Source organism: Fukomys damarensis, unplaced genomic scaffold, assembly GCF_012274545.1.
Source record: "Fukomys damarensis isolate Sample0158 unplaced genomic scaffold, DMR_v1.0_HiC HiC_scaffold_24, whole genome shotgun sequence".
NCBI lineage: Eukaryota > Metazoa > Chordata > Mammalia > Rodentia > Bathyergidae > Fukomys > Fukomys damarensis.
Window position 1 is genome coordinate 65,615,510 of NW_022900936.1, and position 15,573 is coordinate 65,631,082.

A 15,573-nucleotide genomic window follows, 5' to 3' on the forward strand; every position below is an offset into this window, starting at 1 on the left:
AGCAATGGGAAACTCCAAATCTGTCCAGGTGAGTGAAGCACCTAAGGTACCTTATCTTCTCTGAGAGTTCTGAAAGTCTTTGTACATGATCCTTACCATCTGGAGAAGATGGTGTCCCAACAGTGATTACTGTGAACAAGAAAGTAGACACTAAGGACTGATCAATGGGCGGGAAACAAGATCATCTCTTCTACTTTCCAAAATTAAGGTGAGGAAACTGAGGCCCAGTCAAGAAGCAGGTACACCAGTTTGTTTCCAGATTCCTAATCCATTTCTTAGGGCAGGACAAATTCTAGATTTTAATTTTCATTGCCTAGTAAACCAAGTGTGAAGGGTTCCAAAGATTAAAAAAAAAAAGGCATCAAATTCCCAAAGGCAACTAGGAAATGTATAATATTTTACTGTCTTAATTCCTTTATACCATGTGTTGGGCAACTCAGATATTAATTGATTCATACAATTCCTTCAATTGTACTTAAAAAGAGAACACAATTAAATGAGAAAGTTACATAAGATTCCATTTTAGCATGCATAAAGCCATGATAATGTGAACCGCCATTTCTTGAGAGAAGGAAATATCCAATGTCCAGTTCTGAGAGAAAGCGTCTGACTAGTTATCTAGCAGACTCTCCTCTCTTCAATGGAGAAGATGATGCTTGTATTTTTTAAAATCTCTACAAAGCTCACATACAAAGACAGTACATCCTAGATTTGTAACTGATACAAGCATTTAAGGTTGTCATTTTCAAGTATAAATGTTTAGTGTCCCATTACCCAATTTGTGCAAGACACATAGCTGTAAGTATAAATCATAAAAATTACAGAAGCCTACCAAAAACAAATCATAATTTAGGCAGCAGTGAGTTAAATGTAAAGAAGGCTAGGGGAAATTATGGATTAGATTATGCATCTCTAAATTGCATTAGGTGGTTCATACTTTGTCTAACACTACTATCTGTTGTGTGGTATCTGGAACATGGTAGGTCCACAGCAGACCAAACAAAGAAGGTAAATTAGGTAACAGGACCAGTTATTAAGAATGTTTACCTCTAACACAGTTCTAAGTCTTGTTCCCTAAGATGATGATTAGAAATGGCTCCAGTACCACACAGGCCTTACAGATGAAAAATCTGTTTCCAATTTTTTTTTTTTAATCAGAGTCTTTCACCTCAGATAATACGTACTGCCCCAGGATTAATTATATCAACATTATTTACTTCTGGCTTAATGGAATATTGTGAAATGTAATAAAGCTGGCAAGAACAGGTATTTGGAAGCCAATAATATTGTTTAACTTACATTCTGATTGTGTACATAAACTGTGGTTCTGTAACTTCTGCTATAGTTGCAATATCTGTATCTGAAAGGTGACAAGAGTTTTATCACAGAAGCAGCTGCTTTGTTTTAAATTCCATGTAATATGTTTAGAGTCTAGGTCTTGCCTCTTTAAGTCATAGTTCTCTCATGCCTTGGTCAGCACACACACTTCTCATTTCATTTGATATATACAGACAATGTGGGAATTAAAAAAAATTACCAGCTAGTTCAGAGAGCTAAATTGACTCCATGATTATAGCAGACTGACCCAAATTTTAAATTTGAAATTTATCATGTGTATTATGCAATTTGGGGTGCATCAAACTAAATCTGCAATTGTCAGAAGCCTTGTTACAGTTTAATGTACATTAACTAAAATGTGTACATTTTTAGTGTTGATGATAAATGCAATTATGACCTTATTAGACTTTTGGTATTAAGAAAGCATACTTAGCTTTAATATATAAATATTTCGGTTACATTGAACATACTCAGGTAATAATAAATGTTTGTTTGCTTTTGATCTCATATATCCTCTGTTCAGGTATGGCCCATCTTCCATATGCTTGGAGTAACCTTTGGCTACGTGGCAGACCATGTTATTTCACCACTCTGTATATACTGGAAATGAAAGCAACTTACATATAAGAACAATTAACTGGATCAAAGGGAGAAGATATTTCTTTGTGCAGATTCCATAAGGGCTGTGAATAAATAAATGTACATGGTTAAATCCAAGCAGTTCCATTTGTTCTATTTCTTTTGCTAGTTTCTGTCCTTCTTCCACACATATAGGGTTTTCGTTCATATCATCCAGTCTTGCTAAAGTTTTGGGGTCATCTCGGAGATCAATCTGAGTTCCTATTAATAAAAAGGGTACATTTGGTTCATATTCCTTAAGTTCCGGTACCCGCTCTTCTTTCACATTTTGGGGTTTTTTAAATTTATTTATTTATTATTGAATTTATTGGTACATTCTAGGTATACAGTACACTTGCATTCATTACTGGGATCTTGTACCTTTATATGGCAGGTCTTGGTTCTTGTTTTTTTCCCCTTGTCCCCACCTTCCCTTCACCCCCTCCTTCCCTCTTCACCTACCAACACTTTAATTCCATTTTTACATTTTCTCTCATCTTTTCCCCTTTCCCTTATTTCCCTTCCCTTACTCTTCCCACTGTCCCAACACCTGTAGCCGTTTTCTTCCTATTTCACATTGCTAATTATCCCATTAGGATCTTGAATACTATTTTAGTTTTTCACACCAGAGAAACTATTTGGTATTTACACGTGTGACTTATTTATTTCACTTAGGAGTATATCCTCAATATGTATCCATTTTCCTATGAATGAATCTAATTTCTCATTCTTAATGGCTGAGTAGTATTCCACTTTATAGAAAAACCACATCTTCTTTATCCAGTCTCCAACTCATGGGCAAATGGGCTGTTTCCAAGTTTTAGCTATTACAAACTGTGCTGCTATAAATATAGGTGCACATATGTCACTGTGATATGATTCTTTTAATTCTTTTGGAAAGATACCCAGCAGAGGGATGGCTGGGTCAAATGGAACCTCCAGTCCAAGATCTTTGAGGTATCTCCATATTGATTTCCATAGTGGTTGCACCAGTCTACACTCCCAGCAACAATGAAGAAGAGTTCCTTTCTCCCCACAACCCCGCCAACATTTATTATTGTGTGATTTCTTTATAGCAGCCATTCTTTGTGGGGTGAGGTGGAATCTCAATGTTGTTTTCACCTGGATCTCTAGAATGACCAGTGATGTGGTACCTTTTTCATATATTTACTTGCTGCTTTGACTTCTTTGCCTGAGAAATGTCTGTTCATTTCAGATGCTCATTTTTTAATTGGGTCTTTATATTTGGGGGGACTGATTGTTTTGAGTTCTTTATATATTCCAGATAATAGTCCTTTGTCTCAGGAGCAGCTGGTAAAATTTTTCCCCACATTGTAGGTTGTCTCTTAATTCTGTTGATGGTTTCTTTTGCAGTGCAGAAGCTTTTTAATAAGATGAAATCCCAGTTGTTGATTCTTTCTGCTAATTCCCTTGCTACTGAAGATTTGTTCATAAAGTCTTTTCCTACGCCAATGTCTTCAAGAGTTCTGCCTAACTTATCTTCCAGCAAGTTTAGTGTTTCTGCTTTTATATTTAGATCTTTAATCCACTTGGATTTTAATTTAGTGCATGGTGAAAGATAAGGGTCTAGTTTTAATCTTTGGCAGGTTGAGATCCAGTGTTTCTAACACCATTTATTAAAGAGGCTATCTTTCCTCCAGTGGGGATGGTTATCTCCTTTGTCAAAGATGAGGTAGCTGAGTACATCTGGAGTTGTTTTTGTGTCTTCCAGTCTTTTCCACTGATCCTCAGGTCTGCTCCTTTGCCAGCATCATACTGTTTTATCACAGTGGCTCTGTAGTATAGTTTCAAATTGGGAATTGTTATACCTGCTGCCATGTGTATGTTGCCTAGGATGGCTTTTGCTATTCTAGGTCTCTTCTGATTCCAAATGAATTTCGGGATTCTTTTTTCTAGTTCTGTGAAATATACTGTTGGAATTACAGTTGGCATTGCATTTAATCTGTATAGCAGTTTTGATAGTATGGCTATTTTCACTATGTTGATTCTTCCTACCCAGGAGCAGGGGATGTCTTTATATTTTCTTATACCCTCTTCGATCTCTTTTTTCAGAGTGCTGTAGTTTTTAGTGTAGAAGTCTTTTGCTTCTTTTGTTAGATTGATTCCTAGATACTTCATTTTTTTGGATGCTATTGTGAAAGGAATTGTTTCCCTAATTTCTCTTTCTGTGAGTCTGTTGTTTGTGGTCAAGAAGGCTATTGATTTTTGTGTATTGACCTTGTATTCTGCTACTCTGCTAAAAGTGTCAATTAAATCTAGAAGTCTTTTGGTGGAGTTTTTTGGGTCTTCAATGTAGAGTATCATATTGTCAGCAAATAAAGACAGTTTAACTTCTTCCTTTCCTATCTTTATTGCTTTAATTTATTTTTTTTGTCTAATTGCTATGGCTAATGTTTCCATAACTATATCAAAGAGGAGTGGTGATAGTGGACATCCTTGTCTTGTTCCTGATTTTAATATGAAGGTTTTCAGTTTTTGGCCATTTAATATGGTGTTGGCTGCTGGTTTTTCAGAGATGGCCTTTATTAAATTAAGATATAGACCATCTATTCCAATTTTTTGCAGGGTTTTTATCATGAATGGGTGGGTGTTGAATTTTGTCCAATGCTTTTTCTGCATCAATCGAGAGGATCATGTGGTTTTTGTCTTGACTTTGTTAATATAGTGTATTACATTTATTGATTTACGTATGTTGAACCATCCTTGCATCCCTGGAATAAATCCAATTTGGTTAGGATGTATGATCTTCTTGATGATCTTCTGTATTCTGTTTGGTAGTATCTTATTAAGGATTTTTTCCTTCTATATTCATTAAGGAGATTGGCCTATAGTTCTCTGTTTTAGTTCCATCTTTCCCTGGTTTGAGAATCAAAGTGATACCTCCTTCCAGGAATGAATTTGGAAGTATTGCTTCCCTTTCAATTTCATTGAAAAGTTTGAAGAGTAATAGCAGTAGTTCTTCTCTAAATGTCTTGTAAAATTCAGCTGTGAATCCAAGAGGACCTGGGCTTTTCTTTGTTGGTAAATTTTTAATTTCATTTTCAATTTCACTGATTGTAATTGGGGTGTTTAAAATGTTTTTATCTTCCTCATTCAACTTTGGTAATTCATATGTATCTAGAAATCTGCCCATTTCGTCTATATTTTCCAATTTATTAGAGTACAGGTTTTCAAAGTAGGTATTGATGATCCTCTGGATTTCTGTTGGATCTGTTGTGGCTTCATCTTTTTCATTCCTAATTTCATTGGTCTGAGCCTTTTCTTTCCTTTTTTTGATAAGGTTTGCTAAGGGTTTATCCATTTTATTTATTCTTTTAAAAAACCAACTCTTCAATGGATTTATTTTTTGTATCATATTCTTAGTTTCCATTGCATTGATTTCTGCTCTAATCTTTATAATTTCCTCTCTTCTTTGAGCTTCAGGTTTTTCTTGCTCTGTTTTTCTAAGAGTCTAAAATTCATCCTTAGGTTGTTTATTTGAACTTGTTCTATTTTCCTAGTGTGGGCATTCAGTGCTATGAATTTTCCATGTAGGACTGCTTTCATTGTGTCCCATAGATTCCTGTATGTTGTATCACATTTTTGTTTATTTGTAAAAACTGTCTGATTTCTTCTTTAATTTCCTCTGATCCATTGATAGGAGAGTGTTATTCAATTTCCATGTGTTTGTGAAGTTCCTACAGTTTCTTATGCTATTGATCTCCAGCTTTATTGCACTGTGATCTGATAATGTGCAGGGAATAACTTTGATTCTTTTGCATTTATCCAAGCCTGTTCTGAGCTAGTATGTGATCTATCTTGGAGAATGACCTATGTGCAGCTAAAAAGAATGTATATTATGATTTTGTGGGGTGGAACACTTTATAGATATCTAATAAGTCCATGTGTTCAAAAGCTTATTTCAGTTCTAGTATTCATTGTTGAGTTTTTGCCTAGATTATCTGTCTATTTGTGATAGTGGGGTATTTAGATCCCCCACTACAATTGTATCTGTGCTTATTTGGTTTTTCATGTTACTTAATATTTGTTTTATATAGTTGGGGCATTTATATTTGGTGCATATATGTTTATGATTGTCATTTCTTCCTCTTGATTTGTTCCCTTTACAAGAATATAGTGGCCTTCTTTGTCTCTCTTGATCAGCTTTGGTTTGAAATTTGCTTTGTCTGCCAATAAGATTGCTACCCCTGCTTTGTTCTGGGCTCCTGTTGCATGGAGAATTGTTTTCCATCCTTTTACTTTCAGTCTATGGGCTTCTTGTTGCAGTAGGTGTGTTTCTCGTATACAACATATTGTTGGATTTTGCTTCTTAATCCATTCTGCCAGTCTATTTCTCTTGATTGGTGAATTGAGGCCATTGACATTGATGGTTATAACTGTTATGCACTGACTGCTTGTTGTCATGTTATTGTCTTTTTTTTTACTCTTTTTAATTTTTCGCCGTCTCCTTTTAGTTTCTTGCCTTGCCTGTTTGATTTGCTCTGTTGGGCCTCATGTTGTTGTGAACTTCATTGTCTTTTTCTAGGATATTGTTTAGAATGGTTACTGACTACTATCCTATCTTCTATATCTGAGATTCTTTCTTTGCAATCTTTTATTCTGTTGCGTACACTTTCAGTAGCGTTTTTAATCTCCTGAATATCTGTTTGAATCTGTTTTATGGATTCCAGTTCTTCCTATTTTGGGCATTCATTGTTTCCATTTTTTTCTTATGCTGGGCCTTCATGGCTTCTATTACGGTCCTGAGCTCATCTATTTTTTTGTCAGTTTCTGTTCTAGAGTCTCGAATCATGACTTTCATTTTGCTCACCACCTCTATGGTTTTCTGGGAAATTATTTCTGTTTTGAATTTGTCTAGAGCATGATTGATCTGTTTTGTTACTTCCTATGCTGTGAGTTCTGAGTGTCCTGGTGGTTCATGATCAGACTTTTCATGCCCCTTTACCCTACTCTTTGCCATTGGTGAACTGGAAGTCTGTCTTTGTGTGTTGGTTAAGTATTTTCTCTCTCTCTCTCTCTCTTTTTTTTTTTTTTTTTTTTTTTTTGCAGTTGGGTTGTCCTTGATTCAATCTCGGGGTTATTAAATCTTCCTGATATACTTGCGTTTCAGCCCCAACTCTCTAATGACACATAGACATTCTCACTTTCACAATATCAGAGAAAAAAATTCGTCCAATCAATCCCTATCCTTTATCCCAATTGATACAATCAGCAACACAACAGGATCAATTACCTCCTGTAAATTGACCACTTGTGGTAGTCATCAATCCATCACCCCCTAACCATGCGAATTAAATTAAAATCAAGAAGCAGCCCAAAATATGTTTGCAGTGGACAAACTCCTCAACATGGTATATTTACTATTTAGGATGGGGACCTAGACCTAATTAGGATGAGAAGAGTAAAAAAGTAAAAGAAGCGGAGAGTTTCAAGTGAAGCCAAAGGACACAGAATGACCCCACAGTCTTTAGGAAACTGTAAAATTCAAAAGGGATAGGCAGAATGAAAGTATAAGGACAAGAATATATCCCCTTAAAAGCTAAGGGGGATCACTTTCCCTTGAAACTACGGACCCTTGAGTGAGGCTCACTGATAGAAAAAAAAAAGAACAGTAGTAAAAAAGCAAAAATGATAACAGAAGAAGTTTGAATTAGGGCGGGAGCAGGAACAGAAAAAGAGATGAGGGCCAATATGGTGGAGCAAGAGACTGAGTTGGTGAAAGAGGACAGAAAAAAGAATTTACTGAGTGGAATGAGGAAAAGAAAGAAAAGGACAAAAAAATGACTTTGAAGGGCCTCTTTCAGACTATATCTCTGCTGTTGTAATACACATGGTGTGCAGCCATGTGCAGAACCAAATCCCCCTATCTCATCTAGTCAAAGGCAGAATGCCATGATGCAGACTGAACTCAGGCCACAAGGACCAATTTGAGCTCCCTGACCACCTGCGGAGTTGAACTCCAGACAGTTCTATCACAGGTTTCCCCTGCCCCTTCTTTAAAGATGTTCAAATTTGGGAGCTCAGAAAGTCACCCTTTATAACCAGCCATGTCTCTGCAGAGTAGGTCTGAGGACTGGCACAGTCAGGGGACCTGAGAGTGGGAGAAGGGGGTGTTGCTCAGCGGCACCCACGCGGCTACCCTCCTGGGGTTGGGGCAGTGATGGCGGCACCCACAACAAAGGGCGCAGTAACCTAGACCCATGGGCTGGGTCCAGGTGGGTGGAGGGAAATGCGATGTCTCAGCCGGGCTGCTTTCCCCTGGATCTCACCTTGTTGGCTGGCATTGGGTCAGTGATGGCAGTGCCTGCAACCTCTTTCACATTTTGAAATGAAGCTGAATTAACCAAGGAGAAGCATATGAGGAAGACATCAGTCATTGTGTAGGATGAAGGCCTCAGACAATCCTAGTCTTCCTGTCCGGTCCTGTCATACAGCCCCAGGAGGTACTGCTTGCCTCCCACAGTGATGCTGATGGCATAGTGGTCAGAGATGGTGGGCACATACTCCTCGGGGAAGGCATCCTTGGCATAGCTCATGAGCAGGCACATCTTGCCCACTGCCCCATTGCCCACCACCATGCACTTGAGCATCAGTCCTGTGAGCCATGCTGTGGCTGGCTGGTCTCTGGACATGGTCCATGCATGCCCCCACGCTGGCTGGGCTCAGTCCCAGAGGGCCTGGTGAGACCACTGCTGCTGTCCCCCACCTGCCCCATGAAGCAGCGCCCCCAGCTGGAGGGGAGGGGAAGGGGTGAAAGCCTGTGGCACAGCTGCTGCCTCCTCAGTCATTGCTGCCTGGGTCCTCATGCTATGTGCCCTCTGTCCCTGTTGCCTGGCACCTGGGTGCTCTCCACTGCCCAGCCTGCCTGGGAGGCTCCACCTGATCATCAGTCTCTTACTATTGATCTCCAATTTCATGGCACTATGGTCTGATAATATATAGGGGATAACTTTAATTCTTTTGCACTTACTTAGACATTTTCTATGAGCAAGTGTGTGGTCTATTTTGACATTCTTTTTTGGAGGGTGATACCAGGGATCAAACTCAGGCCCTAGTGAGACAGGCAGCAGAACCACTGAGCCAGATCCCTAGCCCCTATGTGATCTATTTTGTAGAACAATCCAGTGCAGTTGAAAAGAATGTGTATTTGAATTTTGTGGGTTGGAACACTGTGTAAATATCTGTTAAATTCATTTGTTCAAAAGTTTGATTGAGTTCTAGTATTTTGTTGTTAATGTTCTGTCTAGTTGATCTATATTTGTGACAGTGGGGTATTGAGATCCCACACTACTATTGTGTTAAGGCTAATTTGATTTTTCATGTCTGTTAGTATTTATTTTATATAGTTGGGCCCACTAGTATTTGGTGAATATATATTTACGATTGTCATCTCTTAGTCTTGGATTGTTCCCTTTACAAGGATGTAGTGTCCTTCTTTGTCCTCTTAATCAGTGTTGCTTTGAAATCCACGTGATCTGCAAAGAGGATAGATATTCCTGTTGTTTTGGGGGGGTTCCTGGTGCATGGAGTAGCTTTCCACCCTTTAACTTTCAGTCTATGAGTTTCTTATGCAGAATATTGTTGGATCTTGTTCCTTGACCCATTCTACCAACCTATTTCTTTTTTTTTCTTTTTATTGAGGTTATTGGTACAATCTAGGTATACAATAAAATTACATTCATCATTGGGATTCTGTGCCTTTACATAATAGGTCTTGATTCTCATTTTTCCCCCTGTCCCTGCCCTCCCTTCACCCCCTCCTCCCCTCCCCATTTACAAACACTTTACTTCCATTTTTTCAGTTTCTCATATTTTTTCCTCTCCCTTACAAGTTATTTCTTTTGAATGTTGAATTGAGACCATTATCATTGATAACTGACATGTATTGAGTTACCCTTGTCAAGACTTTTTCTTTTTGTTGAATTCTTCCCCTTTGCATTTCATTTCTTGTCATGCCTGATGGATTCATTCTTCTGGGCTTCCTGGGATTGTTATCCTCATTGTCTTTTCCTAGGATATTGTTTAAAAATTTTTTGGAGTGCTGGTTTGGTATTCATGAGGTTCCTAAGGTGCTCTTTGTCATGAAAGTATCTTATTTCCCCATCAGTTTTGAAAGTGTACATCAATCTGGATTGGAGGCTGTCTTCCTTTAGGGCTTGAAATATATCACTGTAGGCTCTTCTTTCCTTGAGGGTTTGTGTTGAGAAGTCTGCTATGATTCTGATAGGCTTTTCTTTTTATGTTATTTGTTTCTTTTCTCTGACTGCTTGTAGAATTTTGTTCTTCTTTTGGGTTCCTGGAATCTTAACTATTATATGCCTATGTGTAGATTTTTTTAAAAAACACAGCTAGTTGGGGTCCTATATGCCTCACTTATCTGTATGTCAAATTGTTTTCCCTTACTTGGGAAGTTTTCTGCTATTACTTCTGTGAATTTTTTTTAATGCACTCTCTCCTGTTTCTTCATTGACTCCAATCAGTCTTATATTATTTTTGCATCATCTAGCAGCTGTTGGATGGATTTCTTATGGCCCTTTACAATTTTTAAGAAATTTTTCTTTTCCTGCACTAATTGCTTTATTGGTACAATCTAGGTATACAATACAATTACATTTATCATTGGGATTCTGTACCTTTACATAATAGGTCTTGATTCTCATTTTTCCCCCTGTCCCTGCCCTCCCTTCACCCCCTCCTCCCCTCCCCATTTACAAACACTTTACTTCCATTTTTTCAGTTTCTCATATTTTTTCCTCTCCCTTACAAGTTATTTCTTTTGAATGTTGAATTGAGACCATTATCATTGATAACTGACATGTATTGAGTTACCCTTGTCAAGACTTTTTCTTTTTGTTGAATTCTTCCCCTTTGCATTTCATTTCTTGTCATGCCTGATGGATTCATTCTTCTGGGCTTCCTGGGATTGTTATCCTCATTGTCTTTTCCTAGGATATTGTTTAAAAATTTTTTGGAGTGCTGGTTTGGTATTCATGAGGTTCCTAAGGTGCTCTTTGTCATGAAAGTATCTTATTTCCCCATCAGTTTTGAAAGTGTACATCAATCTGGATTGGAGGCTGTCTTCCTTTAGGGCTTGAAATATATCACTGTAGGCTCTTCTTTCCTTGAGGGTTTGTGTTGAGAAGTCTGCTATGATTCTGATAGGCTTTTCTTTTTATGTTATTTGTTTCTTTTCTCTGACTGCTTGTAGAATTTTGTTCTTCTTTTGGGTTCCTGGAATCTTAACTATTATATGCCTATGTGTAGATTTTTTTAAAAAACACAGCTAGTTGGGGTCCTATATGCCTCACTTATCTGTATGTCAAATTGTTTTCCCTTACTTGGGAAGTTTTCTGCTATTACTTCTGTGAATTTTTTTTAATGCACTCTCTCCTGTTTCTTCATTGACTCCAATCAGTCTTATATTATTTTTGCATCATCTAGCAGCTGTTGGATGGATTTCTTATGGCCCTTTACAATTTTTAAGAAATTTTTCTTTTCCTGGTCACTAATTGCAATCCTATCTTCTATATCTGAAATTCTGTCTTCACATTGGCTCATTCCGTTGTGTAAACTTTCAATGGAATTTTTAATCTGGAAATCTGTTTGCATCTGTTTTATGGATTCCATTTGTTTCCTAGGTTGGGATTACATCATGTTCCTCTGCTCTTCTTTTTTTTAAAAAAAAAAATCTGTGTCCACTCTACATTTATTAATCATATCTTGCCCTAGGGCACAATCTCTGCTGTCATCGGAGAAATTATTATTTCTGATTTCATTTTTTCTAGATCCTCTTTTGTTGGCAGTTCAGGAAATCCAGGAGATTGAGTATCAGTTTGCTCCATCTTGTTTCCCTTTGGGGTTGCCTTAGGTAATCTAGAAGTATGGTTTTGAGACTTGTTTCTGTGTCTTCTCATTTCACCTGATGCAGCCTGCTGTACCTTTTATTGAGACAACTTTTTGCTCACCAAGTGATCTTCAATTGTCAGTAAGCCAACAAGAGGCCTTTTCTCTGCTGCTCACCAGTACACCAATATCTGGGTTCAAACCACTGATGCTAAGGGGCAGGCCTCTGACTGAAGTTTCTGAACCTGTGCAACTTTTTCCTAGATGGACGTTTGCTGGGCAGGTTTACCTGAGCCTCTGGGGTTGGAGCAGATCCCAAGCTGGGATCTGCCTGCACCTGTGCTGGTCTGGACCACTGCTCCCCAGGATCTGCACACATTCCAACAATAAGTTTATTAAAAAGTGAGATAGTGGCATCCCATTGCAGGGAATTCAGACTGTATGGAATTAGCTTAGGAAAGCCCTCAAACAACAACAAACTCTTGTGTGGACAGAGAGATGAAATTTTAGCATTGTTCAAAATACATATCTAATAAGTAAAGTTTTTAGCAAAAAATATGAGACATGCAAAGAATAGGACATATGTTTCATATTAAGTGACCCAGAACTTGGACTCAATAGACAAAAACTTTCAATCAGCTATTATAAATACATTTGAAGAATTAAAAAAAAAAGAATTTTTAAAGAACTAAATAAAAATATGAAAATAGTCCTTCACCAAATAGATAATATCAAGAGAGAGAGAGAGAGAGAGAGAGAGTAGAAACCATGCAATTAAAATATATGGTAACAATAAAGAATGATAAAGTAGAGTCATTCATAGGAAAATGGATGCACATTGAGGTTAAATAAATAATAAATAAGTCACACATGTGTAAATTCCAAATGGTTTCTCTGGTGTGAAAAACTATAATTGTAAATAAGATCCTAATGGTATAATTGATAATGTGTAATAGGAAGAAAGGGCTAAAGGTGTAGAGAAAGTGGGAAGGGTAGGGGAAAGGTAATAAGGAAAAAGAAAAAAATGTGAGAAAATGAAAAAATGGAAAAAAAGTTTTTGTAAATAGGGAAGGAAGGAGGAAGTGAAGGGAGGGCAGAGGTATGGGGAAAATGAGAACCAAGACCTGTCATATAAAGGTACAAGATCCTGGTGATGAATGTAACTGTACTGTATACCTAAAATGTACCAATAAACTCAATAAGAAAAAAATAAATAAAATATATGGTAACAAATACAAATTTTGCTAGAGGAACTCAGCAAATTTGAGCTGAAGGAAGGAGGGATCAGCCAACTTACCAATTGGTCGATGAAGATTTTGCAATCAAAAAAACCCCAAAAATAAAAAAAAAACAAGATTTTTGCAATCTAAGGAATCAAAAGAAAAAAAGAGGAATTTTGAATACTAAACAGAGCCTCAGAGACCTGTAGCGTACTATTAGGCTACAAACATATGCAAAGTAGAGATCCCAGAAGGAAAGAGGAAGCAGGGGGTGGGTATTTAAGATTGTATCACTCTGTTTTTCTATACTACAACAAAATACCTGATGCTAAGAACTTCATAAAGCAGAGGTTTATTTATCTCAATTTGTAAGCTGAAAACCCAAGATCAGGTAGTCTCATCGACAGGAAGACAACAAGAAAAGACTGTGTATGATCTTTTTTAACAGTGCATGAGAACTAACTGGATTTTCATGAAAACTACATTAATCCCTTCCAAGGGAAGCTCCCCCATGACATAATTACTTTGCACCAAGTGTCATCTCTTAAAGGTTCTGCCATGTTTAATAATGCCACTTGGGGACCAAGCTACCATCACATGAACCTTTGAGGGACAAACCATTCGCAAATCATAGCAAGGTATACTAACTAAAAATGCCCCAAATTTGCTAGAAAACAATGTACATAGTCAGAAAGTTCAAGGAACTCCAAATATGATAAACATAAAGAAACCTACACCTAGGCACATCAAAACCAAACTGTCAAAAGTGAAAGAAAAAGAGAAAGTCTGAATAATAGCCAGAAAAAAAATTACTACATACAAGAAATACTCAGTGAGATTTGCATCTTCTATCATCCATCATGACCAAGTCGGATTTATTCCAGAGATGCAAGGGTGGTTCAACATACGAAAGTCAGTGAATGTAATACATTATATTAACAAAGTCAAGGACAAAAACCATATGATCCTTTCAATAGATGCAGAAAAAGCATTTGATAAAATTCAACACCCATTCATGATAAAAACCCTGCAAAAAATTGGAATAGATGGTCTATACCTCAATTTAATAAAGGCTATTTATGAAAAACCATCAGCCAACATCATATTGAATGGCCAAAAACTGAAAACCTTCATGTTAAAATCAGGAACAAGACAAGGATGCCCACTATCACCACTTCTCTTCAATATAGTTCTGGAAACATTAGCCACAGCAATTAGACAAGAGAAAGAAATTAAAGCAATAAAGATAGGAAAGGAAGAAGTTAAACTATCATTATTTGCTGATGATATGATACTCTACATTGAAGATCCAAAAAACTCCACCAAAAAACTTCTAGACTTAATTGACAGATTCAGTAAAGTATCTGGATACAAGGTGAATACCCAAAAATCAATAGCCTTTCTATACACAAATAACAGACAGACAGAAAGAGAAATAAGGGAAAAAATTCCTTTTACAATAGCATCCAAAAAAATGAAGTATCTAGGAATCAATCTAACAAAAGAAACAAAAGATCTCTACACTGAAAACTACAGCACTCTGAAAAAAGAAATCGAAGAGGATATAAAAAAATGGAAAGATATCCCCTGCTCCTGGGTAGGAAGAATCAACATAGTGAAAATGGCCATACTACCGAAACTGCTATATACATTCAATGCAATGCCAATTGAAATTCCAACACTATATTTCACAGAACTAGAAAAAAGAATCCAAAAATTCATTTGGAACCACAAGAGACCTAGAATAGCAAAAGCCATTATAGGCAACAGTCACATGGCACCAGGTGTAACAATTCCCAATTTGAAACTATACTACAAAGCCACTGTGATAAAATCAGCATGGTACTGGCAAAGAAATAGGCCTGAGGATCAATGGAACAGACTGGAAGACACAAAAACAAATGCAGATGTACTCAGCTACCTCATCTTCGACAAAGGAGCTCACCATCCTCAGTGGAGGAAAGATAGCCTCTTTAATAAATGGTGTTGGAAAAACTGGATATCAACCTGTCACAGATTAAAATTAGACCCTTATCTTTCGCCATGCACTAAATTAAAATCCAAATGGATTAAAGATCTAAATATTAAAACAGAAACATTAAACTTGCTGGAAAGTAAGTTAGGCAGAACTCTGGAAGACATTGGTATAGGAAAAGACTTTATGAACAAATCCTCAGTAGCACGGGAACTAGCAGAAAGAATCAACAACTGGGATCTCATCTTACTAAAAAGCTTCTGTACTTCAAAAGAAACCATTAGCAGAACTAAGAGACAATCTACAATGTGGGAAAAAATTTTTACCAGCTGTACCTCAGACAAAGGACTATTATCAAGGATATATAAAGAACTCAAAACAATCAGTCCCCCCAAATATAAAGACCCGATCCAAAAATGGGCATCCGAAATGAACAGACATTTCTCATACAAAGAAGTGAAAGCAGCAAGAAAATATATGAAAAAATGTTCCACATCACTGGTCATTCGAGAGATGCAGATGAAAACAACACTGAGATTCCACCTCACCCCACAAAGA